Source organism: Nycticebus coucang, chromosome 17, assembly GCF_027406575.1.
Source record: "Nycticebus coucang isolate mNycCou1 chromosome 17, mNycCou1.pri, whole genome shotgun sequence".
NCBI lineage: Eukaryota > Metazoa > Chordata > Mammalia > Primates > Lorisidae > Nycticebus > Nycticebus coucang.
In genome coordinates, this window is record NC_069796.1 from 33,432,200 (window position 1) to 33,458,486 (window position 26,287).

Consider the following 26,287-nt stretch of genomic DNA (forward strand, 5'->3'; position numbering starts at 1 on the left):
TCCCACGCAGCTGCTTCTTGGATTAGGATACTAAATACTCAATACATATGAATTATTAGTAACAACTTAAGAGACTGATATTATATCATCTTGATCTTAATGATAAAAAAACTGAGGCTCAGAGAGGCTAGCTGGCTTGCCTAAAAGTACATAGCCAGAAAGGGGTGGCCTGGAACCTGGGCAGTGCGACTCACTTCTGAGCCAGTGCGCCAAGGTTCTGGCTACATTCTGCTGCATTCTGGGATGGGTGAAGCAGCCTGCCTTCCAGGACCCTCAACCTTCCCCGCAGTGCATCTGGACTCCTCACATCATTCTTTAGAGGTGGGGGTGTAGCCTCGCTTGGCCAGGGAGGAAACTAATAGGCTGAGTGGGCTGCAGGGCTCACACGGTGCATTAACTGGCACTTATCTGTGGATGATGGGTGTGCTTTGGTCGTAGTAGTTGAAGCCCTTGGATGTGAGTGGTCTTTTCCTGAGTTTCCTTGGTCTCACAGAGGTGGTTGTCCAGTGGCTGGAACCCAAGAAGACATTAATGGTTCCCTGGGCTCATATCTGTCTTGGTGAGGACGCTGTTTCCTGGAGGGCTGCCTTCATGGATGGACCACCCAGGGTGTCGTGTGGCAGGGTCTCGTGTGGCAGTGCACACTGCCCTGGACAGAGCCAGCACTGGGATGCTTAGGGTTCCATCAGCCAAGCTGGGCTGTTTTCTTGGATTGTTGTGTTATATTTATTCCCATTAATCTACTCCTCTTGCCTGTTTATACAACACAGAGGTCTCATAAAATGTATTTGAGCCCACAGCAAATGGGGAACATTTTGGAAAGAAGTATAAAAGGAAGGAGATCTTGGAATACCTAGCTAATCTGAGTTGTTCTCTCTGCTTTAGGCCTTGACTTTGGAAGCTCCATTTGTCTTCCCCTCCTCTGTTAAAGCCAGATTAGGCTTCTGCTTTTGGAGTGGGGTTTGCATATGTGTCTGTTAAGAGCAGGACTCTTTCCATCAGTGGGTGCTGGCATGGTCACGCTTTGGTCTAAGGATCCCTTGTGGAAAAGCAGCCGATTGCATCACTTACATGCCAGGGCCTGGATGCCGAGGCAAGGGAATGCTACAATCTAAACATTTACATTCTAAAAAATGGGAAATCATCTGCTTAGATATAAATTAGCCAGGGCCTGACGGGTTTATTACATCCTGGAATGCTTTCATGAGGCTTTCAGAGGGGTCCGTGGTGCAGGCCCAGGTCTCCAGCTGGGATTGCCTGTGGCATGCTCCTGGGGGGACCCTCTGAAAGATGCAGGCAAGGGCTGACTCGTGTTGGATTGGTGTGTGAAGTGGGAAACAGGGATGCACAGTGCAGCACCCTGAGTAAGCTGCTTGAAGTTGATGGGGAGAGGTTGGTCAGGGGAGAAGAGTGTGGGGGTGGGGCAGATGGGGAGGCCTGTCAGAGGCTGTGGATGGAAAGCGGAACAGAAATATGCTCTGGGATTTCACAATACGCTGTATGAGATATGAGTCTTGCTGAGTGGGAGGAGGGCAAAGGGAAGGGCAGAACTGAACATCCTCTGGGGGAGTTTTTAGACAAGTCTTGGAGTATAAGCCCCCAGATTTGAACTCTGCTTAGCCCCCATCTGCCCTAGAATGGACTGCACATTCTTCCCTGCAAGATCTCTAGGGTTGGACCAGTATTCCAAGAAGAGCTGAGTCCCGTGGTCAGGGAGTTTATTAGGTCTCAGGGAAGAGGTAGGAAAAATACACAAACATAAACATACACAGAATACATAACAAGTTGTGAACTCGTTTCTTTCTCCCTTTGTCTATTACATGCACTCTCACATCTGTGTATCTATATGTAGATACGTGTATAACAGATGCTGAGTAACATCTGATTTTGGAAGAATTCCATGCTAATGATGAGTGATCTATGACCTTAGCTATTTTGTTTTTCTGGTGTAGAAGAAGAGCCCTATTTTGTCCAAGGCGTCTTATTTGGAGGTATTTTATTCAGGGCAGTGGTTTTCAAACTAGCCTGCATTAGAATCACCTGTGGGGCTTGTTTGAGCAGGTTGCTGGTCCCCATCCGCCTTTGGAGTTTCTGCCTCACTGGGTTTGGAGTGGGTGCTGAAAATTTACATTTCCATCAAATTCCCAGAAGCTGCTGCTGCTGTTGGTCCAGGGACTGCCCTTGGACAACCACTAGAGAGATAAGTGTAAGGGCTTTGGTAAGGGACAAGGGATCTTTTACAAAACAAGGTCTGAGAACCTACTGTTCATGCCTTTGATAGAATGAAGGAAGATTCATGGGTATCCATGGAACCATTTTCTTGTTTTGAGAAAGAAGCTAGAACCTCTCATAGTATGGGCAGGGCCAGCTTGCTGCCACACGGAGCAGTGCCTGCCTGGCTTTGTGGGTTTACAGATTCATGCAGCAGGCATCCTCCAGTGTCCACTCTGGGCCCTGCCCTGGGCATGACGTGTCTTCAGCATCAGGAAGGACTCGTAGGTGGAATAGTGCCAGCACCTCTGAATCCAGCAAACAGTGGGGCACTTACTTCCTTGTGCGCAGCTAGGCTGCCTGGGTGGGGCCTGGGGAAGGGGACATGGTGTAGCACTTGTTATGGGGATGCCGGCCATCCTTTGTGCCCTCCCCACATTCTTGACCCTAGATCCACTTTGGTATCCAGGACCAGCTCTGGACCCCTCTGGGAACCCAGATGGTTCCCTTACAGCCTGTGGGTCACAGCAGACTCCCCACCTTGAACGTCTTGGCACCTGGAACTCAGCCCTGCACCTTGCAGACAAGTTTTGCTGCACTCTGACCCCTGCCCTTGACAATATGCCGTGTGTTGGAGCATCTGTTTTGCCTTCACTTGCCACCATTTTCACTGAAGAGTAGATGCAAAACTGGACTCTGAGAGCCTGTGGGTGGTTCTTCCTCTTTGAAACCCCAGAACTTGGACGAGTACAAGGTGGGGCCTCTTTGGGGTATAGATGGAGAGGTGCCAGAAGGTGAGTCAGGCTGCCTGGGTTGACGCCATGTGGTTCAGGAAGGCAGGCACCTTGTCCTTCCTGGGTATAGTTTCCTGAGTTACCTGAGATGTGACGATACCTGTCCTGCCCCATCTCTTCTTGTGATGGGGAGGCTCCAGTGGGTCTATGCCCTAGATTTTTCCCTTACCCTGTGTGAACTGCTGTAGGTATCTGGGATAATGGGCATGCCTGGAGAAGCTGTGATGAGGCTAGCAGGTGGCTCTGAGGTTTGGCGGGTGAGAATGCAGAAGCCTTGCAGGGGATGGGCAAGGGCTAGCACTGAAGTTCATCATGGGTTTCAGAGATAGACTGAACTCCTGGGTTCACATCCCTACTCTGCGAACTCAGTAACCTTGGGGAGTGGACCATGTTTCCTAACATCACCGAGCATCACCCTCTTCTGGAATAAGATTAACAATAGTGCCTCGATCCCTGGGTGACATCACCAGGCACTTACTGTGAGCCAGGCCCTGTATTCAGAGTTCAGTAAGTGGTGAGGACGATGACAGGCGGATTGGGGTGGCTGCCTTTGTGTGAGGCACCTGAACTTCCTGCTCAAAACTGGCTGGCCCCAGGGTTACAGGGTACAGACAAAGAAAAACCCAAAGGATGTTGTTTAGGCCAAGGCCATGAAGAGGGAAGTTTGGCGGCTCTGGACCTGAGTGGTTTTAAATTTAAATTTTTATCAGAATACATATTCATAGCTGAGTGGCGATAAGTCACAGGGAAGAGCAGTAGCTCCCTGTGTCCACGCTGCTCCCCACCTGCCTTCTGCTTTCTAGAGGTAACTGTTTTTAATCCCTTTAGTTGTTGCTTTTGGTATTTACTATATTTCTAACAATATTGCTTTATATCACCTTTTCCTGGATTTTTCAATTTTAGTTATTATCTGTTGATTTTCAGTTATGGAAGATGGGGTAAGTTTTCCTATATCAGTTCTCTTCTGATCAAATAGATACCCACACACTTCCCCTTTCCTAATCCAAAGCACAGCAGTATCTGAGCTGTAAATACAGCAGTGCTGTGCAGTGTGCTGGAATCACATTTTTATTTTTTGCACAGACTTTTTGTTTTCCTTGGAATTGGTACATAGTACTCAGCTTGCTTTTTCATTTGCTTAGTTTTTTAGTACTTATTTATCCTTCAATTCTGATTACACTGAATATTTTCTGAGTATGTTCAGATGCGCCAGGAAATTATTTCCTGTTTTCCTCCTGTCTGGAGGTTGCTGTCCAGCAGAGCTGCTCACCTGAGTCCTTCCTCACCACCATCCCTGCAGTGCTGCTGGATCACTCATTTCCTGAATTCCCTGCTATTCTTTCTCCATTTACTTCCTCATTTTCAAGAGTGTATCTTCCAGGATTTTTGCAAGGAAAGTATGTGGGAGGCAAAATTTTGGACATCTTGTATATACAAAAATATCTTTGTTTTACTTTTTATACTTGATATTTTGGCTGAATATAAAAAATTCTGTGTTGAAATTGCCTTCCTAGCTGGGTATTGTGGTGGGTGCCTATAGTCCCAGCTACTTGGTATGTTGAGACAAGAGAATCGCTTGAGCCTGAGAGTTTGAGGTTGCTGTGAGCTGTGACGCTAAAGCACTCTACTGAGGGTGACAAAGTGACACCTTTTTTTTTTTTTTTTGAGGCAAAGAAATTGCTTTCCCGTAGAAACTTGCCTTCCAGCCTCCTGTGTTGAAAGTCTGAGCTGTTCTGAGTCCCAGTCCTTGAAATCTGACCATTTCTGCACTGCCTCATCTAGAAGCTTTTAGAATCATTCCTTTTCATCACCAGAAATGTCGCATTTGTATTACCCAATATGAGTTTTTAAACAAAATTTGTTTGGACACTTGATGTAGATGATTTTAAGTCTAAAAACTTCAATTCTAGGGATTTATAAAAAGACAAAATTTGCTCCTTCCATCCACTTTGTTTTTTCTTTTTCTGGAATTTTTAAAAAAATGTTAAACTTCCTGGCCTGATTCTTTAACTTTTTCTCTTATTTTCATTCTTTGTTCATTTTACTTCCTACACCAGGAGTTCTTACATATTTTAGTTTCAGGTCATTTGTTATCTGAGGGCTATCTTTATGCTCTTAAAAATCATCAAGAATCCTTGGAGTAAATCTATTGATATTTACTGCATTAGAAATAAATACTCAGCTACTTGGGAGGCTGAAGCAAGAGAATCGCTTGAGCCCAAGAGTTTGAGGTTGCTGTGACCTGTGACACCATGGCACTCTACTGAGAGCAACAAAGTGAGACTGTCTGAAAACAAAACAAAAAAAAACAATTCTGGGAAAATTTTAAAATATTTATTTATTTATTTTTGAGACAGAGTCTCAAGCTATCACCCTGGGTAGAGTGCTGTGCCATCACAGCTCACAGCAACTCAAACTCTTGGGTTTAAGCGATTCTCTTGCCTCAGCCTCCCAAGTCGCTGGGACTACAGGCACCTGCCACAACATCCAGATATTTTTTGGCTGTAGTTGTCATTGTTGTTTGGCAGTCCTGGGCTGGATTCGAACCCGCCAGCTCTGGTGTATGTGGCTGGCACCCTAGCCACTGAGCTATAGGTGCCGAGTCAATATTTATTAATTTAAAATAACATATCTATTACATGTTAATATAATTTTATGAAAATGTAGATATGCTTCTCCAAATAAAAACAGCAAAAATTTTTGCAAGACTTTTTAATGTGTGTCTTAATAGCAGACATCTGTCTTCTCAGCTGTTTCTGCATTTAATCTGTTGTGATATGTTTTGATTTGAAGTATATGAAGTCTGGTTTCATTCAGATGTATAGCTGGAAAAGGGAAAGAATGTCTTAATAAATTTTCCAGATAATTGTGGATATCCTTTGATATCACAGCAGAACTCAACAATGGTATGTTCTTAAAGATTAGTTATAGTGTAGAATTTTACCTATGGTTGCTTTTGTAACATTCATAGATTGGTTATTTAGAAAATCTTGGTTCACTGAGTTATATAGCTCTTTAAAATGTTGACACATTTCTTTACATAATATGAAACCATCAGATTTGTAAATATTGTCATTGATCTCACCTGAAAAGTATACACTGGAAAGCTCTCAAATTCATAGCGAGAAGTTTTCCAAAACTCTTTTTGATTAAATGCTCAAATTTTATCATGAGCAACAAATACTATCAGTGTTTTCCTTGAATTGACAGGCTTGTGCTGTTCATTTTCAAGAAAATATATGCCACATACTCATACTGAATAATCATAATTTGATCATCAGCTGTTTTTTTTTTTTCAGGTCAAAATAGCGCTCCATGATACATGTGACTAGTTTATCTTGCAACTTGATCAATTACACAAGTGCTTTTCTTTGAGACAATCATCAGTCATAGTGGTACGCAGCAGGAGGACTTTACAGACCTCCCATTTTGTCACATCAAATAATAAAAAGACATATACTCAAACTTTTACTGCTTCAGTAAGCACATTGTTCTGTGAGACTGACATTTATTTTGACCGTGAGTGTGTGCTAGGGAAGAGGATAGTGAGTGCTGGCACAGTCTGCCGCCACGGCCAGCAGTTTTACCCAGTTGTTCTTACACCAACACTGCAAATGTCAATGCAGTGAAAATGGCAAAAATAACAGCTTAGAGTTATGATGGAAGTAATTCTGACTTTGTGAACCTCCTAAAAGGGCTTCAGGGACCCTTTAGGTTCTGAAGACCACATTTCAAGAACCGCCGTTGTAGACCATGTTTTTGACTTTGCCGTACAAACTTTTATTGGATGTTTTACTCCTGCTTTTGTGGTTTTAAATTCTTAGAGACTTTTCTTTCTTTGTCGGGGTAGCTTCTGAGTCTCATATATGATTTATGTCTTCTTGTTTCTCTAAAGCTGCTAATTGTTGATTGTATTTTTTCAGGCATTTCCTTTCCTCCTAGCTTCTGTGTCATTTCTCTGGTTCTCCTCCGCCTTCTGTGTTGGAGGCTCTTCTCAGTGTCTGATTCTTGGTGTGTTTTTGAGATAAGATGCCAAATTGCTGGGTGGAAGTGCTCTGTGCACAGGTGACTCGTGGGCTTTGTTGTAGTGAGGTTGACTAGGAAGCCATTTCTTTTGATGAAGACCACTGAAATAATGGTATCTTTGAGTTTTTCATAGTCCAGATTATTTCAAAGAGGAATCATCCAGTCTTCTACTGGACACATACAACTCTCAGAGCCAGAAGGAGAAAAGGGAGTTGGCCATTACACTGTATGGTAATTTTCATAAACTCTGCTGTTTTCAGAGAGGCATTTTATGACATTCTTCAGGTTTGTTTAGTGTCTCTGGATATTTCTAGAGCAGCGGTTCTCAACTTGTGGGTCGCAACCCCTTTTAACTGTATTAAAGGGTTGCAGCATTAGGAAGGTTGTGAACCACTGTTCTAGAGGATAAACCTACTGTCTCCTGCATGTTTGGAAGAGAATTGTTACCTGGTTGGGCAGGGATTAGGGAAGGTACCTGGGGGATCTAACTACTCTTCTTAAAGACTTTTAAAACCAGCCTGTCTGTTTTCTTTTCCACTTGCACCGCTGCCTCAGAGGCACCTGTTGCCTCTAATTCTCTCGCCTTCCCGAGGTTCTCCACACGCAGCAGCTTGCTTCTTGAAGCCCAGGGCAGGCTTAGCAGGCTACAGAGCACTGGAACCTAAGTCAGTGTCACTCATCCACTCACTTGCTGGCTTCCAAAATAGTGTTCACATGACTTCCTATTCTTTTCCTTTCTCTTGGTCTTTTTGGACTGATGCAATGAAAACAGTTCTTTACTTCATGTTAGCAGTGTGATGAGCATTCCAGGGTGGTCCCTAATTATCCCTCTTCCTGGTACTCATGTCCTTGTGCGAGTCTCTTGCCTTGTATGGTAGGTAGGACCTGATCTGTGACATCTTTCTAACCAATAATATGGCAAAGATGACAGACTGTTACTTCCAAGATACATTACATAATGTTGTAACATTAGCCTTGCAAGGGGACTCTTTCCCTTGCTGGCTTTGATGAAGCCAGCAATCATGTTGGCGGGGGGCCCACATGGCAAGGAGCTGAGGGCAGTCTTCCCCTAATGGCCAGCTAGGAGCCAAGGGTGGGTTCAGCTGAGAGCCAGGAATAAGCCCCCAATGAAGTGGGCTGCAGGGAACAGCCACATGAAACTGGAAAAGCTCGAGTCTTTCCATTTTGAAACTTGACACGAGATCATCGCCACACTGGTACCTTTTTTGTAACTTTCAGATGAGACCCTGAAGCAAGGACAGTCAAACCCAGACTCTTAGAAGTGGAGATGATAAATGTGTATTGTTTTAAGCTGCTGAGTTTGTGGTATGGTATGTGTTATAACTAACCAGGTGATATTAACTAACACAGGTGGTATTCGAGCTGCTGTGTGGAACTGAAATTCAGTCCTTGTGCTGGTACCCGTGTGTGGTGGGCGTACCCAGCCCCAGTGGGACATGCAGCAGGAACTCTGGGTCAGGATTCTGTTGTCTGAAGCCTTCATTGACATTTCCTCCTGGAGACTACAGAATTCACAGTGCTGGACAAGAGGGGCCTCATGGGGTCAGGGAGGGACTGTTCCTAACAAGGGGTTAGTCATTCTTTCTGCACTGAAGGCTTGCTGAGTTCTGGAAACTGTTGTGCCCAACCCATGGACCATTTATGCATCCCCAGCTGTTATGCCTGCAAGGGGTGTGCAGGCCCAGCTATCATCTGAGGGGTGCTTTGCAAAATTGAATTTAAAGTACCAGAGTGTAAATTCCAACTGTGATAAGAAAGCACTATTCTTATACCAGGAGCATCTAGCCTGGGATAGGGGGAAAACATGGTCCTGTGGCAGGTGCCCTGGGCTGGGATCCTGGGCTTGGCTGTTCTCCTGTGTTTAGTGTTGGCCAGCTGGGGCACCCTGCATGGGCCATGTAGCTGTTTTGCCCTCAGTTTCCTCACCCCCATCCAAGTGTTGACTGAACATTTAATGATGTGTGCCAGGCCTCATGCTGGGTGCCAGAACTGTAGAGATTAAAAAAAACAAAACAAAAAAACTTTTGCTCTCAAGGAGCTTGGTTTGAGGAGGGGTTGGGGGGGCTGGGGCACAAAACTGGTGGGTCCAGAACAGCAGAGCTTGTCAGCTGGGGCCTGCAGATACATTTGGTTTGGTTTATCCAGTGTTTTAAATTATTGGAATTAGTTACTGGTATTGAACAACTGGGAGATTTTACCTAAACATTTCGGTTTTGATTTCTCTAGAGAAATAGATTTGGCAATAGTCACCAGGAGCTACCCTCTTTAAATAGGCAGGGACCCATGTCACTGTTAAGAGAGAAGATGAGGGAAGAGCAGGCAGAGCTGTGTCTCAAGGAAATGGGCCAGTGCGCAGTCAGTGCCCAGTGCTGGCCATGTGGGTGCTGAGATGCACCCTGGGGTGGGCCCAGAAGCTGCTGTTGCTCAGAGTATGGGCATTTTAGATGAGGGATCGGGGGAGGTGGAGGGTGAAGGGCATGTTATATGTCTTGATCACTGGGCCTTTTCCACTTCTTAGGATTGTTGTAGAGAGAGAGGGGCCAGCCACACCTGTGGAAACCTCCAAAGCATTCGCAGCATGTAGGCCATTGGTTCATCAGATTTTGAGGGCCAGACACTATGCTGGTGAACAGCTCTGCACCGAAAGCCCTCTCCCATGCACAGGTCCCAAGTGCAGGGGTCCTGTGTGAGTATGACCAGAATGTGGTTATGGACGTGGCTGTTGAGTCTGGCTTGCCTGAACACTGGGTCCCTCTGGGGTCTGGAATCCCCCTCTTCCTTCTCCTGTGCCACCACCACTGCTGCCATTGTGGAGCCCCAGGGCTCTGGTCATCCTGTGGGGACTGCCTCTGCATGGAGGGTTCTGTCAAAAAAGACTTTTAGGAATGGCATCCCCATGGGCTTGGCTGATGAGCACCCCCACCAGCCCTGCCTGAAGCAGCTCTGGGGAGGGCTGGGGAGTCTGGCCACTTATCTCACACCATTAGGCTTATGGCAGTGCTGCTAGCAGACAAAAGCTCGAAGGGGATTAGGGGTAATTACCAGGCTGGCTCTTTATTCCCAAGGTTTAATGGGCCCAGCCACTGTAATTGTACCTGCTGGTGTGGGGCTGCTCCCTCCCATCCAAAGGCTGCCCGGCTGGGGTGTGGGTATGGCAGGGCAGGTCCTCTGGCACGTCTACCTGCCTGCCTGTTGCTGGGTGGCAATTAGATTGTCCAGTGGCCTTGGGTGGGTTCAGTGTGGCATCACAGCCTGGTAAGGATGGACAGCAGAGTTCATTATGGAGAAAATAGGGAGCCCACTATGCGCTAAGGACCTTCTGATGGCGACATAGGGGCCTCCCCACCTTGTCAGGGTCTGAGTGCTCAACCCATCTCATTGTAGGGGTTGTATCTGGCCTATGGGGCCTATGGGTGTGTCCAGAAGGGCTGGGCATTCTGGGGGCAGGAGGTATGGGGTCTTTCCCTGCCTTGTGTGGCTGGGGCTTGGGCTCTGGATGGCTTTGTGTGGATAGGGGAGCGCCAGCCTGGGTGCTCTAGGGGGGCTCTGGCCACGGGCACAGGTGGAGGACTCCAGGGTTCCTGCAATGGCACTCACCCCAGAGCCACAGAGGAAGTCTCTCCTAGGGAATCCCTGCACCATCACTCTCCTGCTGAGGAATCTCCTGTGAGCAAGGCTCAAGGAGAGTTCAGCAGAGGGCATTTGAAAATTCAAAGTATGCATCCTTTTAATCCTTTCAGGGAGCCTGTAAGGTGATATTGATGGTGATGTTTTTATTTCTTAGAATTATTTTTTTAGTCATTCACGTGAACTCAGAGCACCATATCGGTTTTCCACCTTAAGTACGAGGATTAAAAACGTTGCATAATGTAGGGCCTGAGTTGAGTGCCCCAGTGTCTTGTCACATCATGTAATTGGGAGTAATTGCCAGTGTGGGGTTTGAGAAAGACACTCGATGGGGTGGTGGGGGTGGCGAGGCCCCGTGTGAGCCCTTATTACCCTGGGAGGGCAGATCGAGCTAGGCAAGTGGGCTGCCCAGAGGGAGCGGCATATCCACCCTCCCTTACGTGGGCTTGAGCATCTCAGCCTGCGTGTCATCTGAGGGGAACGTGGGCTGCTTTGGGTGCTGCAGGTGTGCGTGGGGGGATGGGGACAAGGCTGTTGCTCCAGGCACACAAGGCCTGTTCTATTCTCTGACTTGCCCTCTTCATTTTTGGGGCAGAAGTGTGCAGGTTCTTGTATCTGACCCCAGCTCCTCAGTTTCTGAGCTGACAACTGCAGTAGCATTGGTCAGAGATCAGGTTCTCTCCTGGGAGGGAGCTGTAGGTTGGGCCGGAGGGCTCACCTTCCAGAGGGTGTGGCTCGTCAGATAGCACTGGATCTGTGCTTGTAAAAACACAGCCCCCACCCTGGAGCTGGGGTCATGCATATGAGTGAGGGTCTGTAGTGGGGGAGGAAGACCCTTGGTGCTCCAAGAATGACTGAGTCACATGGACATGAAGATGATTTGAAATGGTCTGCTCTGTTGGGCACTGTTGTAGCCCCCAGATAAGCTGCTCCTTTGCCTTTCTCCTGTGTGGGCACTGTCCAGCCACGCATGTCACCTGCTTCCCACACATTTTGATGCATCTTTTCTGGGGTGAGGGAGGTAGGAGAACAGAAAAGAATCTGGCTGCTCCTCAGGAGTTCCTGGCTGAGTGGTTTGTGGCAGCTCCCAGGGAGGAGTGTGGGAAGGGAATGATCAAGTCCAGTGATGAGCAGTGTAATGTTTCCTGGGAATTTGCCCATCATGTTCCAGGATCCTCTGTGCTGCCAGCAGTGGGCTGGGAAGGCACAGGACATCTTGATTCGCTCTCCTCAAACCATTCTCAGTCTTTTCTCTGTCCTCTGTGGTCACCCCTCTTCTCATGTGAGGGAAGAAGAGATGAGATTCCTGTCACAGCTGTGACCCTTCTGTCCACCCCAGACTCATTTTCAGTTTAGGATCTTGGGCTCAAGATTTCCAGATGGAAGTCCCGGGATACTTGATGTGTGGGTGTGGCTGACTAGGGGCCAAAGGCTACTCATGGGCCATCCCATCTGAGTCCATTGCTGAGGACAAGCTAAAATAGAGGGTGTCTATGTGTGATAGCAGGAGGACTTGGGTCCCCCCAGTCTGTTTGCTGGTGCCAGCCACATTTCTAGACCTTGTGATCATGTTTCTTTTCTGGGACCAAGAGGATTGGGGAAGAAAGGAGGAGCCTTGGTTTCCAAAACCTTGAGTTAGATAACTCCCAGCTAGATTCCAAAGTCTTCCAAGTTCTTGGAAATCTCCTTTGTGATTTTTATTTTTTTTGCAGTTTTTGGCTGGGGCTGGATTTGAACCCGCCACCTCTGGTATATGGGGCCGGTGCCCTATTCCTTTGAGCCACAGGTGCCACCCTCTCCTTTTTGTTTTATCCCCCAAATTGGAAAACCCCTCAGGGAATGAAATTTCAAAAAGCGTGAGCTGAGAATTTCCTGAAGAAGAAAATGTCAGAACCATTTTTAGTGAAGGATTCACTACTTTTACAATTAGATTGAAATAAAAAAATCTAATTAGAAATTGAGATTCTGGGTGGCACCTGTGGCTCAAGGAGTAGGGTGCTGGCCCCACATACAGGATGTGGTGGGTTCAAACCCAGCCCCAGCCAAAAACTGAAAAAAAAAAAAAAAGAAAAAAGAAAGAAAGAAATTGAGATTCTGCTTAAGAAAGCTGCTTTGGTTAAAAAAGAGAGGAGGAAAAAAAAAAAAGAGAGGAGGACTAGAGTCTTGCCCTCTGCTCTCCACCACCTTTGGTGGCTCCTGAGGTGCCACCATGCGACTCTAGGGCTCCTTTCCTGAGCCAGGTCCCCTCTGGGTGGAGGTGTGAAGATTAGGATCGTGAACTCTAAAATCAGACTGTCTGGGTCTGCCACTCACCAGCTATGTGACCTTGGGCTGCTTTCTAAATCTAGGTCCTTTTGCTCATCTGTGAAATGGGCATAATAAGACTATCTGCTTTGCAGATTTGTCATGAGGATTAAATTGGTATGTAAAACAATAACTTGCATACCTGTTCAAAAACATCATACACATACCAATAGGAAACTCCTGAGTCTCCAAAAGTCTCTAGCATCCAAAAGAATCTATTCTAATCATAAGGTGGAAGATAGATGTCAGGAGAAAGGTCTTCAACGTGGGGAGAGGTTACCTTCCTTCAAACTCTTGGGGTTACCTCCAGGTCAGACCAGCCCTGGTCCTGTGGGTGGTGACCTTGTTTGCAGGTGACTCACAGTGAGGACCAGCCTCTTTCCCCAACTCTGTCCTAGCTTTGACGTTCAATAGGATTAATCAGGGTGATGCGTTGTGTCATTCTCCTGCCTCTGCCTGGGGCAGGAAGGTGACTAGCTCTCAGTCTGGGCTGTGGCACAGCTCTGGTAAGGAGAGAGGGGTGGTGGCCCAGCCAGGAGACCTGTTTAGGTTAGGTGTGGACTGACAGGACACGAGGACAGGGTTGAGAGTCTTTCCTAAGGAGAGACCCTTGCTCCCTCTCCCACCCCTGCAGAGCAACTGAGTAATTATGGTAAAGTGCACGACCTCTGTTGTTCAGGCTTCTGCCCACTGGGTCTTCATTATACCTGGGGGAGTTCCTTTTATCCCTGTCGCACAGATGGAGTAGCTAAGACCACAGTTGAAGCTGTTTGTGTGGCTGACTCAAGGCCAGAACCCGAGGTCTCCTGGCCATGCTCTGAGCTCTTGGCAGGAGGTCTTGACTGCTCTCTTCCCTTGGGCACTGTTCTTGGTGCTAGCCTGATAGTCAAGGTGTGCTGGGGCACATGCTCTCTGAAGGACCTTCTAGAGGAGCAGTTCTCAATATGTGGGTCTTCCTCAGGTTGGCCTCCCAAGGAGTCATGGCACTCACAAAGTCCCTGTCTGCCCCTACTGGGTTTGGGAGCCATTCTGATTCTGAGCCTGTTGCTTGGTAAATACTCAGAAGTTTATTGAATATGTGAACAGTGTTTGGAGTTATTTCTCAAACATGAGTAAACTGTCCAACGTACATAGAACTTGAATCATGACCTACGTTACATAACCGGTACAGCTGTGTGTTCTGCTGTAGTGTGAAATGATTGACACCAGGGTAGAAAATAAAGATGACAAAATACTGTCAGCAGAGGCATCTTGTGGTGGGACCTTCCACTGCTACATCCAAGTAACCTCTACCAGCCCTAGAAAACCTTGCCCACCTCCTCTGTGTAGAGCAGCAGCTTGGCTTTCTTGATTGCCCTGTTTCAGGGAGAAAATCTTGACTTAGAAAATAGGCTAGCCTTCCAGAATATTCTTCATTGCAACTGCTCTTTTCTCTTGGGCACTGTTCTTGGTGCCAGCCTGATAGTCAAGGTGTGAAGGGGCACATGCTCTCTGAAGGACCTTCTGGAGCAGCGGTTCTCAACCTGTGAGTTGTGACCCCTTTGTAACAACGAAAATACATTGTGGCATTAGGAAGGTTGAGAACCACTGTTCTATAGCAAAGGGTTAGTAGCCTCAGCTCTATAGCTTTCCACAGGCTGACAATGGTTTGCTGTGGGGGCTTCCGGGGCACCTGTTTCCTGTAGCACAAAAGCAAGCCGCTTAACTTCTTTGGGCCCTGGGCTTCTTGTAGACTTGTTTTACATGTGGACCTGGGTTGTGGGCCAAAGCTCTGGTCTGTGGAGCTCAGGGGTCTTCCCTGGCAATACCTTTGTCCAACTGGTAGAGCTTTTCAGGGGGAGGAAACCACAGGCTGGCTTCATCTGGTAGGTAAACTATAGCACTAGGTGTTCGGCTGATTTCTAGAATTAGTATTGGGACTTCAAGGGCAACATGAATCCCTTAGATACTATGATGTACCATGCTAGACACAGGATCTGGGGCTCAGGCAGCCAGGAGGGGAGTTGAGGGGCGCCTCCTTGGTTATGCCATGTGCACTGCCTCCTGCCAGTGGCGTTTTCCCAGGGCAGAGCCCTGCATCGCGACAGTTCCTGTCCTGCTTGACAGGCTACAGCATAAGGCTCATGGAGCCAGCCCCCAAGGTCATGGGGACAGGGGGGACAGTTTACCTCATACCAGGCTGATGCTCAAGGTATCAACTCATCAAAACCAGATTTGGTTTTATTGTGGAGAAATTTCAAAATTGAGCAAGATTTCAAAACAGTTATTTCACAGATATTTCAAAATTGGAAGACCTAAAGCCCTATCCTGTCAACCTATCTTGGCCTGGGCGAGGCCAGGGTGCTCTGCGGCTTCTCACCTGTCCTCTCTCCCTAGCCTCTTGCTACAGCTCTGTGGGATTAAGTTCCAGGTATGAAATCTTGCCTGATCTTGGGCAGGGATTATTGGTTGTGCATAACAACATGTCCTGAGAAAGGGCCCAGGGCATGTCTGCTCCATATAGCATCCTCTTACAGCACTGGGACACTGGCCTCAGAGCCAAGTTTCAGACACCAGTCTCTGCCTGGCCGAGTGATGATGGGGAGGTTCTTTTCGGTCTCCCTACCTGAACAGTAGAGGTGATGATGGGTTATACCAGTAAGCCCCAGCTGGGCTGTGGGTCTAGGCCCCCCTCTCCTCTGGTAGCTCTGCTCCCGTCCTCATGCACAGTTTCTCTTCCTAGAGTGCACTGGCTGAACTGGAGCAAACCCAGCCCCCCAGCACACAGAATTCCTCCTTCCTTATAACTCCTTTGACCCGTCCACTGGGCACAGGTCCTGCCTTGGGTGTAATCTCTCCGTGTTGTCCCTGTGGAGATTAGGAGCCTAGCTATTTTCTTGCTCATCTCTCCCCCACAGCCCTGGCCATGGTATGTGTATGTTTCTGGAAACCACAGACATGAAAACAACTCCCCAGCATCACAGTGGCCTATGTGGGTGGGGGTGGAGGGGAGATATTTCACGATCATATATTTGTCCTTGAGTTTGAACAACTTTCCTTGGGAACTGGCATTGAGTGCATTTCGGGAATCTTCACTGTGCTCTGGTACTTGTGTGGTCTTTTCCATCTGAGAGTTGCCTTGCTGTAGCTGTCCTCTAGCTTGACGTGTGCTGGGACTCAGGTGAAGGACAGGAATGGGGCCATGGTGGGCCTGCTGCATAGATTCCCATTGCATCCCCTGCTCCCAGCCATTCCTGGAGGCAGGTTGGGGTGGGTCTGCAGGGGCTGGGAAAGCTCAGCCAATGCTATGATTTTTGCTGCTGGCTGGGTCCACATGTGTGCAGATGTGGCCTCTTTTTTCCCATTCTGGAAATGGGCCCCAGAAAGCCACCACCTGCCACTTCTGTTGGGCGGGCGGGAGGAAGCTTGCCCTGCAGATACTGTGAAGTCTGCAGGTTTCACTCGGTTGGGATTTGTCACCTGGCAAACAGTCAAGTATCTGCCATGCCTGGCCGTGTCAGCTGCAGCCTCCACGGCCAATCCGCATGATGAAGTATCCAGTCAAGTTTTGGCAATTCCGAAGGTGTGGCAATCTTGGTTCTTGCAAGGGGCCAGTGGGGAGCATTGCGACAGAGGCCCTTGTGCTGGGCCTGCAGGACGCCTAGGAGGGAGGCGGAGGGTGGAGGGCGGCCTTGACAGTTGACATCTGTGTCAACAGTGCCCAGTGACACACGGGGGAGGACGAGCCTGCACTTGGCAGGCCAACAATGAGCTGATTGACAAAATGAACTTTCCCCTCAAAGGCCTGCCATTACCAGGGGAGCTGGGCTGATAGGGGTCTGCCTGCTGCCCCCTGGGGGCTCCCCTGTCAGGCTCAGAGCAGGGGGAAGGGGTGAGCATTGGCTCCTGAGGGTCCTCTGGGAACCTGCTGTGGGGTGAGGGGCAGCCTGGCAGCATCTTCATATGCAGGAACAAAGGCCTAGTGGCCTGGTGGGGGTGACTGGGGCCCAGGTGGATGAGATGTCCACACCACCTCCTACCCAGCATAAAGAAGGTGGAACTTCATGGGCTTCTTGGGGTGGTGGGTTTGTTTGACCTCCCAGAAAACATGGCCCACTTTTGGGGGCTTGCTTAGGCACATTGCACTTCTGAGTTCAGTTCAGCATTGGGGATGGAAATATTGGCCCTTCTTCTTAGGCCCTGCCCTACCGCTTCTCCTGTATATATATTTGTGTGCATGTACATACACATGCAAATACCTGCCACTTTGCTTGCTGAGGCTGTGAAACTTGTGTGGACTGGAACTCAGACTACCCAAGGCCATGGTGCTGGGAATCTCTTTCTAGCTGTGGACATTGAGTCCCAGTAGGCCTCAGGTGATGGGACCCTCCAGTTGATTCTGCCAACAGGGACTGCCTCTCCTACATTTTTTTTTTTTTTTCAATGCTGTATCCTCAAATGAAATGAGTCTGAAAGGATCTAAATTACTCAACAGGGCCCTTAAAACAGGCCACTGCCTCTCTCAGCGTTACCATCTACTCAAGAGGGCAGTAGTGTCAGCTCAGCTTGGATCTCAGGATTGTTATGAGTTCCCAGAGAACATGAGGAGAAGGTCCTTTCAGAGCTGAGCAGGAGACTAGAATGATCTTCTAAAACCCCAATTTGTCTAGCTCAGCTTCTATTTAAAACATTTCAAGGCTCTGCTCTGGTTTGGATATTTGACCCTCTAAACCTCATGTTGAAATTTGATCCCTGATGTTAGGTATGGGGCCTAATGGGAAGAGTTTGGGTTATGGGGGTGGATCCCTCATGAATGGCTTGGTGCTGTAATGAGTTAAGTTCTTGCTCTATGAGTTCCCGTGAGAGCTGGTTGTTAAGAAGAAACTGGCGTCCTCACTCTCTTTTTCCTTCCTCCCTCACTGTATGATCTTTGCACATGCCAGCTTCCTTCATCTTTCACTGTGGGACTGTGAGCGGAAGATGCCCAGTCTTTCAACCAGCAGAATTGTGAGCCAAATGAACTTTTTCCTTTCCTTTCCTTCCTTCTTTCCTTTTTTTGCAAATTACCCAATCTCAAGTATTCCTTTATAGCAACACAAACAAATAGAATTTCCTTCAATGGGTAACACTCAGTGGTTCTCAGCACAGAGACCACAATGCTTATCAAAGTTCAGCCTCTGCTCATCTCAGTTCTTTGATGACACACTCTGCCCCTGTCTCCGTGCTTTGTGGCCTCTCTTCACAAATGCGACATACAGAGGCCTTGTGGTGGGCTCGAACATGGAGCCTATTGGCTCCTTGGCTGGGAATGCCTTTCCTCCCATATGTATTCTACTTTTCTTTCCACATACTTAACTCTTATTAATTCTCCAGTTCTTACAAAAGTTGTCCCTGTAGATATTTTCCACCTTGTTTTTTTATTTTTTATATATTATAAACATAATTGTTTTATAGACTGTGAGAAGATTCTGTTACACAATGATAGAATTATTGTGAGTCTATCTTAGTCATTTGTTTTGTAATGTCTTATTTACCCATGTACCTGGTTATTTTTGATTATATGCTGGTCATTAATGTTAAAAAAAGCTATTTTAGAAATAATTCTTTCAGAGAGGTTCTATTTCATTTTCTTCTGCTGGGCTGTGGGGTACTATCAGGTTAATTCAAACTTGAGATTCCTTAAACTCTCAGGTTATTTGAACACAAGCTGCAGGCCCCCAGGAAGGATACTTCTGGTTTACTTCTGGTTCACCCTTTGTGGCCTCATCTTACATGGGTGGACTTAAGATTTGACTTTTGTCCCCTCATCCTAGGAGCAACTATGGATCACGTTTATCTAGATCAGAAAATATGCTCAGGGCAAAGGTAGATTCGAATTCTTGACTTAATTTTTTATGTCCTTACTTTTCTGTAGATTTTGGCCTGGTAATTCTTCCTGCACTATCTTACTAGCTTTTTGATTCTTTTGAGCGTGCTGAAAAATATTTTATTCAGTGTTTTTAAGGTATCCTCTGTAGGAGGTTGGTTCAAATTATCTGGCTTCTCCTAAAGGAGAAGTAGTCTCTTGGTACAACTGTAACTTCCCTAAGGCAGCCTTCTGTGAATTCCTGCAGGGATCTGGGCTCCTGGTTGCATCCTCTACTAGCCCAGTGAGGCGCTCTCTTTATTCTAGCTCTTTTAATGGTTATGCTTTGTCATTCATTTATGTGCTTATTTGGTGAATGCTTCTCTTTCCAGGCTATAAGTCCATGCAGGCAGGGGAAGGGCCAGTGTCTGTTTTGGTCACCATTGTACCTTGGATCAGAGTTTAACACACAGTATGTACTCCAGAGCATTTTCTGATTGGAATGATCTCTACTTTCTTTAGGTCAGACAAGTTTGTTTTTATTGCAACTTTTTGGCTATTCCTTTGAACATGCAGTTCAGTTTTTGTCTACCTTATATTTGGGATCTTTTAAGGGCCAGGATGACCCTAACATGAATGTAGTTAAGAACATGAGCTTTAAATTCAGAATGTTCTGGATTTTATCCCTGATTCTTTCTAGCTATATGGCCTTATTTGAATCTCTTAACCTTTCTGAGCTTTAATTTTCTTGTCTGTAAAACAGGAAAATGCTCATGTCTATTTTGTTGGATTGCCTGAAGGATTAAATGAAATAATATTTAACATAATGGGTGACTTTGGTGGATGAAATAGGTTGGTGCTCAGTATTCATCCCATCCTCCTCCTAGTAAACCTTCTTGTATACAAATGTTAAAAACTATGTGCCTCAGATTCCCCACAACTAAAGTTTGGATGCAAATGGATCCTACAAGTTAGATGCATTTGTGTAAGGGTTGGAAGGCAGAAATGAGGTGAATACTGTCTTCCTGCTGCCTTGGTGATAGCATGGCAGTAGAAGGTGTGGCCCTGGAGAGAATGAGTTTTCCATGTTGGAGTTCTAATGTCTGGTCACTAGTCTTGTGGGTACTAAGAGAGTTGTGGCAGTGACAGTGCTTTCATATTTCTTCATAGTAGCTGTGGAAGTATGTTCTTTAAAAATGTCTTAACACTGTAATTGGGTAAATGAAGGGAAGGCTATGTTAATTAGTAGGATGTAAGCACTCCAATTTGTACAAATAATCAACACATTGAATCACATAATGGCATAAATGTATTTATATGCAAATTACTTAAAAAAATAAAAGAAAAAGAAATATTTGAGAATTTATAGGTTCTTACAGCTTGTTGAATTTTTTGGAAAAAATCAAGTTGTAAACTTTTATTACAAATTAAAAATGAAGTTTTTTTTTTTTGCAGTTTTGGGCCAGGTCCGAGCCCACCACCTCCAGTACATGGGGCTGGCACCCTATTCCTTGAGCCACAGGCACTGCCCTAAAAATGAAGTTCTTAAAAATCTCAACTAGATACAAAATAATTAAAAAAACTTTAAAGGTATATTGAGAAAAACCAGGCCTTTTAAGAAACATGGTGGTTACTACTAAAAAAGACATCTTTAGGTAGAACTAATAAGACCCCATGCTGCATAGATAAGGCAGATAGTTTTAGTTATCTGGTCAGCATCACTGAGGGGGCTGCTGACCTTGGGTCTGTCTCCTTGATTCTCTTTATTCTCTTCATGGGCGTCCTCTCTGGGCTATCTTTGGCAAGGAGGGTCCCTGCAGAATTATGGTCTATAACCCCTATACATACTCTATTTTGCTGGTCTACCTTGTTCTCCTGCACGCTGGCTGTCCGCACCTTGGTAGCTTCTCCCTGCACAAGAGGGTTGGAATACTGTGGTCAATGCCCATTCAGTCTCTGAGTGTAGAAAGGTGGGAACTTTCACCTGCGGTACCACTGGCATTGTTTGACCTGGCCTTCAGGAGCACTCTCTGATCCCTCGTTCTTTTCCCCACTCTCACTATCCTGGTAATTCTGCAGAGGACCCCTGCAATGTGGAGAGTGTTCTATAATGGTTAGGGGCTGCTGCGTCTTTACTGCTTTGAACTGGAACTCCACCAGGGCTGTGACATTTGCTACGTCTGCACCCTTTTCTCCTTCAACACCCTCAGTCTCCACAGTCTCTCCATCTCCTACACTGTGAAGGTATTTCCTGGGGTTATTCTTCTTTACGGCAGTCTGTTGTACAAGTACATCTTCCTTGGTGTCATTCCTGTTGATGAAACCATGTTCATTTCTTGCATTGAACCCATTGAACTGTTCCCCAAACCTTCATTGTGATGATATTCTTGTCCCCACTAGCAGGTGCCACACTGATGTGAGGCCACCCGGGCCACTGCTACCGGGCTGTGATGTTGGCAGCCATGAGCAGGGGCGGTTGGCACTGCTGGGTCTCAGCTTTGCTGCTCATGGTTGTGGTGATGGTGACTGGGGCCGACTGGGGCCAGCTGTGGCAGCTGCAGCTCTTCCTGATGTGGCAGTGAGGCTGCTCAGGGCTTTCTGGGGTCTGCTCTCCTTTTCTACTACTGACTGAACTGGTGGTATGTTCTTGCCAGTAATTTCAGTAGCAGCTTCTTGACCTTACTAAATCAGGTATAGGTAAGTTTCTGGGTATAACCCATTCTGAGGCACAATTCCAATTCATCTATGAAATTCTATAAGTTTTCTCCAAAATATAGTGGTGGCATAGGCATAGGAAAACAGTTTTAGTGATTTCTACTCAAAAAGGGGAGACAATGGAAAGGAAAAAAAAAGCATCACTGGTCCTAAGCAATTTTGAAATCTAGCCAGGCAAACTTCATTTGGCTTCAGCCAAGTTGATTCTTGGCTCTAGGTTCAAGGCTCTACCTTTTTCATTTAAAGGTAGCAGGTATTTACAGATGGAGGAATATTATTAGTTTGTTTATTACTTGGAGAAGTTTGGAGATCCTGTAGTCTTTTTTATTCTTTCATTCTCTTTGCCCTTTTGGTAAAAACTGGCTATGTTTCTGCTGATAGAGTGTTCTTAAGAACCTTATAGGCTGCTCCTCCTCCACAGCTCTCTCCTAGGTAATCTCACCTCGATTTTCACTTCTGCTGAGATGGCTAAGGAGATAGTGCCTTACACCCTTAATATTTGCAAAGAGCCCTTTGTGTGACTGAGTACTCTGACCTTCTTTCTGAGGTGCTAGCCATAGGTTGTCAAGACACGCCCTCAGTTTTGCCCCTAGGATGCACTTTCTTGATAGCAAACTCTTAGGGTTTTGATCATCTGGATAAGCTGAGAATTAGCCCAAATCATCAAGTCCTGATTCCTTTTTGCTTAATAATTTCTCTTTCAGTTTATCACTTTCCTTTTTTCATTTTATCATAAGCAGCAAGAATGAACCTAGCCACACTTTCAATATTTTTCTTGGACTTCTGCTCAACTAAATATCGAAGTTCATCATTTGCAAGTTTTGCTTTCCACATAACTACAGGGCACAATTCCACTAAGATTTTTTGCCACTATATGATAAGGATCCTCTTTCTCCCAGTTTTGAGTGACGGTTTCATTTTTCCTTCTGAGCCCTTGCCTGCAATACCATTAACGTCCGTGTTTCTGCTAATAATCCCCTCACAGCAATCAAAGTGCTCTCAGAAGTGACATAGGGTTTCTCTGCCACATCCTGCATTCTGAGTCCTTTCTTAATAAGGTTGTTAACGTCCGTATTTCTACTGGTCTATATGAGGAAATCCAGGCTTTTCTATCATGCTCCTTAAAATTCTTCTAGACTGTGCAACTGTCAGTATTTGTTACAGCTGCTCCCCAATTCTGATACTAAAATCTGTGTTAATTTCCTATGGCTGCCATAACAAATTACCACAAGAAAGTTTATTTTCTTACAGTTTCTTATCTTATGGTTTTGAAGGTCAAAAGCCCACTGGACTGAAATCAAGGAGTCAGCAGGGCTGCCTGCCTTTCTGGAAATTCCAGGGAAGAATTCGTTTTCTTGCCTTTTCTGGTTTTTAGAGGCTGTCCTTATGCTTTGGCTCACAGACCCTTCCATCTTCAAAGCCAGCCAAATGTGGAAATGCCATTTGGGACTTGAGGAAAGAGGATTCTTATTATATGGTCGGTGATGTCTTTCTTCCATTGTATCACTCTGACACTGGCTATCCATCTTCCATATTTAAGAGCCCTTGTTGATTACATTGGGTTCACCCAGATGATCCAGGATAATCTCTCCAACTTAAAGTCAGCTAATTAGCAAACTTAATTCCATCTGCTACCTTAATCCCCCTCCGTCATTAAACATGAATATTCCCAGGTTCTGGAGATTAGGACATGGACACCTCTGGGAGGCTGTTATTCTGTCCACTACACCTACCTTCCAGATTGGCAGGTCAGCTCCACGGGGTTCTGGAAATTATTCCTAGAGGCCCACATACAGCCCATTTTCTAGCTCTTTCTATGATTTTATAAGGATCCAACTTCCTGACCATGGGTACATTTCTTACTCTTGTGGGGCTGCCATTTCTCATTCTGTAAAATGGGGTGATGGCATCACAGTCACAAAGTGGCAGTGGGGAGCAATGGGGATACTGACTCATCTACCAACCCTGGGATGGGCATGCTGTGGGGACTGAGCAGCTGCTGACCAAGAGGGCTTCGAGGGGGTGGCAAGAGCAGCCAGGGGGCCTAGGAGCATGCTAGAGCCCACTTTCCCCCACATGCCACTTTCTGTTCAGAGCTGCTGGTGGTCGCCCTCTTGGGGTCTCCTTTCTACCGTCTGCATAGTCATCTTTCTTTGCACAGGGAAGGGCAGGTGGTGGTGCAGGGGTGGAGGTTGGCATGGCCATGCAGGGGGGACTCATGGCAATGGGGACATTAGGGCCTCTGGCTGCTTATCTCCAACCCTGCCTGCACCCAGTGGCTTGGCAGAGCTGAGGTGCTGCATGTGGTGGGGAAGGGCCTGTGGTTGGTGAGCATAGGGATCCTGGCAGAGGCCAGCCAGACGTGTGCCCAGGTAGAGGTTTCAAATATATGTGCCTGAACTAATCCTGTTATTAGCTGGATTATCTCTTCAAACTGAGAACTAGCTTCTGTGGGTCCCAGATGAGACAGGAGGCAGAGTGACAGGCCCCACCCAAGGCATGTGCTTGGTGTCAGCCTGCTGCCTGCGTGGCATCCAGGAGGGACTCTGCTCCTGTCTTGGTCACTAGCTCATTTACTTGTTCACTCATCCGTCAAATAGTCCTTGGTGCTAGTTGGGCACAGGTCTGGAGCTGGATGCTAGGACCCTGTAGGTGAGCAGATGGGTTCTCATGGACCTCAGTCTACAAGGGGAGACAGAGACCAATGGAAGACTGCAAAACAGTAAAGCAGAGGTAGGTACAGAGAGATGGGCCGAATATTCGGGATGAAAGGCTGAGAGGGAGCAGGGGGGTGGACGGGGACCAGCAAGTGTGGAGGCTCTGAGGGTCCAGCTGAGGCCGGTCCAGAGGTGATATAGGCCCCTGATGCATTCAAGGAGAGGAGTGATGTGAGTGGATCTGGGTATGATGTGGAGACTAGTGTCCGGGTGAGACACTGAGGCTGTGTGTTCATTCATTCATTTCTCATTCAGCAGATACTTGTGCTGTCACTCTCTGCCAGGCCCTGTTCTAGGGGCTAAGACTACATCAGTCAACAGATAGACAAAAATCCCTGTCCTCTAGGAGCTTGTGTTCTAGGAGAAAGAAGGGTTAGATTTGGAAGAGATTGGGGGTGGAGGGAGAGAGAAGGAAAAAGAAAGGAGGGAATGAAAATGCACAACCATAATAAATAAGTGGATGGTACAATATGTTAGAAGGACAGAAGGCTGCAGAGAACAGACAGAGTGGCCTAGAGGTTTAGGATGTGCTAGGAGTGCACAAGGGTATTCTATATCTCACGAGAGGGTGAGATTTGAGCAAAGTCTTGGAGGTAAGATGTTATCTGTGTAAACAGGGAAAGAGTCTTTCCAGATAGAAGGGCAAGAGCAGAAACCCTGAGGCTAGAATGTGGGTGTGTTTCAGGAACAGGAAGGGGGCCCGTATGCTTGGAGTGATGTGGTCTTGGAGCAGGGAAGTGGACAGGAAGGGCCATAGACCCCAAAAGGGGTTTGTGGGTAGAGTTCAAGGAATCTCTGAACTTGGATGGGAAAAAATTATATCTTTATTTTTTTCTTATTAGCCATTAAATTTGGCACCCCTTTCAACTATGAATGTAGTTAAAAAATTTTTTTTTAAACAAAAAGCAAAAAAATGACAAAAAAAAAATATTCCATGGAAGTATAGAGAGACCAGTGGCTTTGTCAACAATAGAAATTAGATTGTTTTTTACTTTTGATAAAAACTTTCAGATATCTTGAAATATTTCAGCTCATTACTGCTTTGAAATTATGCATAGTGGTATCCATGAGATCTTACTATTTAATGCAGGCATATCACTATGTCACAAATTTTATATGTTTATTATTTTTAAATTTCAGATTAATATGAGGCTATAAATGTTTAGGTTACATTGTTTTCATTTCTAAGGTAAAGTTCAAGTTGTAGTTGAGCCCTTCACCCAAGGGGTGTGCTGAACACCCTCACATTATATGCATTAGGTGAGAACCCACCAATCACTCTCTGTCTTTTCCCCTCCCCTTTTCCACTCTCCCTCACTTGAATATACTTGTATTTTTCTTCTGTGTGGGTGTGTAGTTGTTTATACATTGGTTTCATGTTAGTATTGAGTACAATGCATACTTGCTTTTCCGTTCTTGTGATACTTTACTAAGAAAAATGTGTTTCAACCCCATCCAGATAAATATGAAAGATGTAAAGTATCCATCCTTTTTTAGGGCTAAATAGTACTCCATGGCATACATATACCACAGTTTGTTAATCCATTCATGAGTCGACAGGCACTTGGGTTGCTTCCACATCTTGGCGATTGTGAATTGAGCTGCAATAAACATTCTAGTGCAAATATCCTTATGGTAAAATTATTATTTTTTTCTTCTGGATACATACCTAGTAATGGGATTGCAGGATCAAATGGTTCTTTGAGAATTCTCCATACCTCTTTCCATAGAGGCTATATTAGTTTATAATCCCACCAGCGGTGCAAAAGTGTTCCCAGCTTTCCATATCCATGCCAGCATCTGCAGCCTCGGGATTTTGCACGTCACAAATTTTAAAAAGTAAAACTATTTTAGTGTATCTGGCTGCATTTTTATGCATGTGAAACATTTCTCTGAGATGGGGTCTGCAGGCTTTACCAGACTGCCAGGGAAAGGTCCATGGCACAAAGATAGCAAAGAGCCTCTGATGTAGAATCTGATATCCCACCTTTACCTGGACTTAGAGTGCAAGGAGGAGCCATGGCAGGATTTTGAGCACAGGAAGGGTG

At 46.1% G+C, this 26,287-nt stretch overlaps 1 pseudogene; it reads right to left on the reverse strand.

Annotated features, from left to right (window-relative positions):
* Positions 1 to 20,525: 20,525 nt before the first annotated feature.
* Positions 20,526 to 22,559, reverse strand: LOC128568510 (Y-box-binding protein 1-like; annotated as a pseudogene).
* Between the last annotated feature and the right edge of the window lie 3,728 nt (positions 22,560 to 26,287).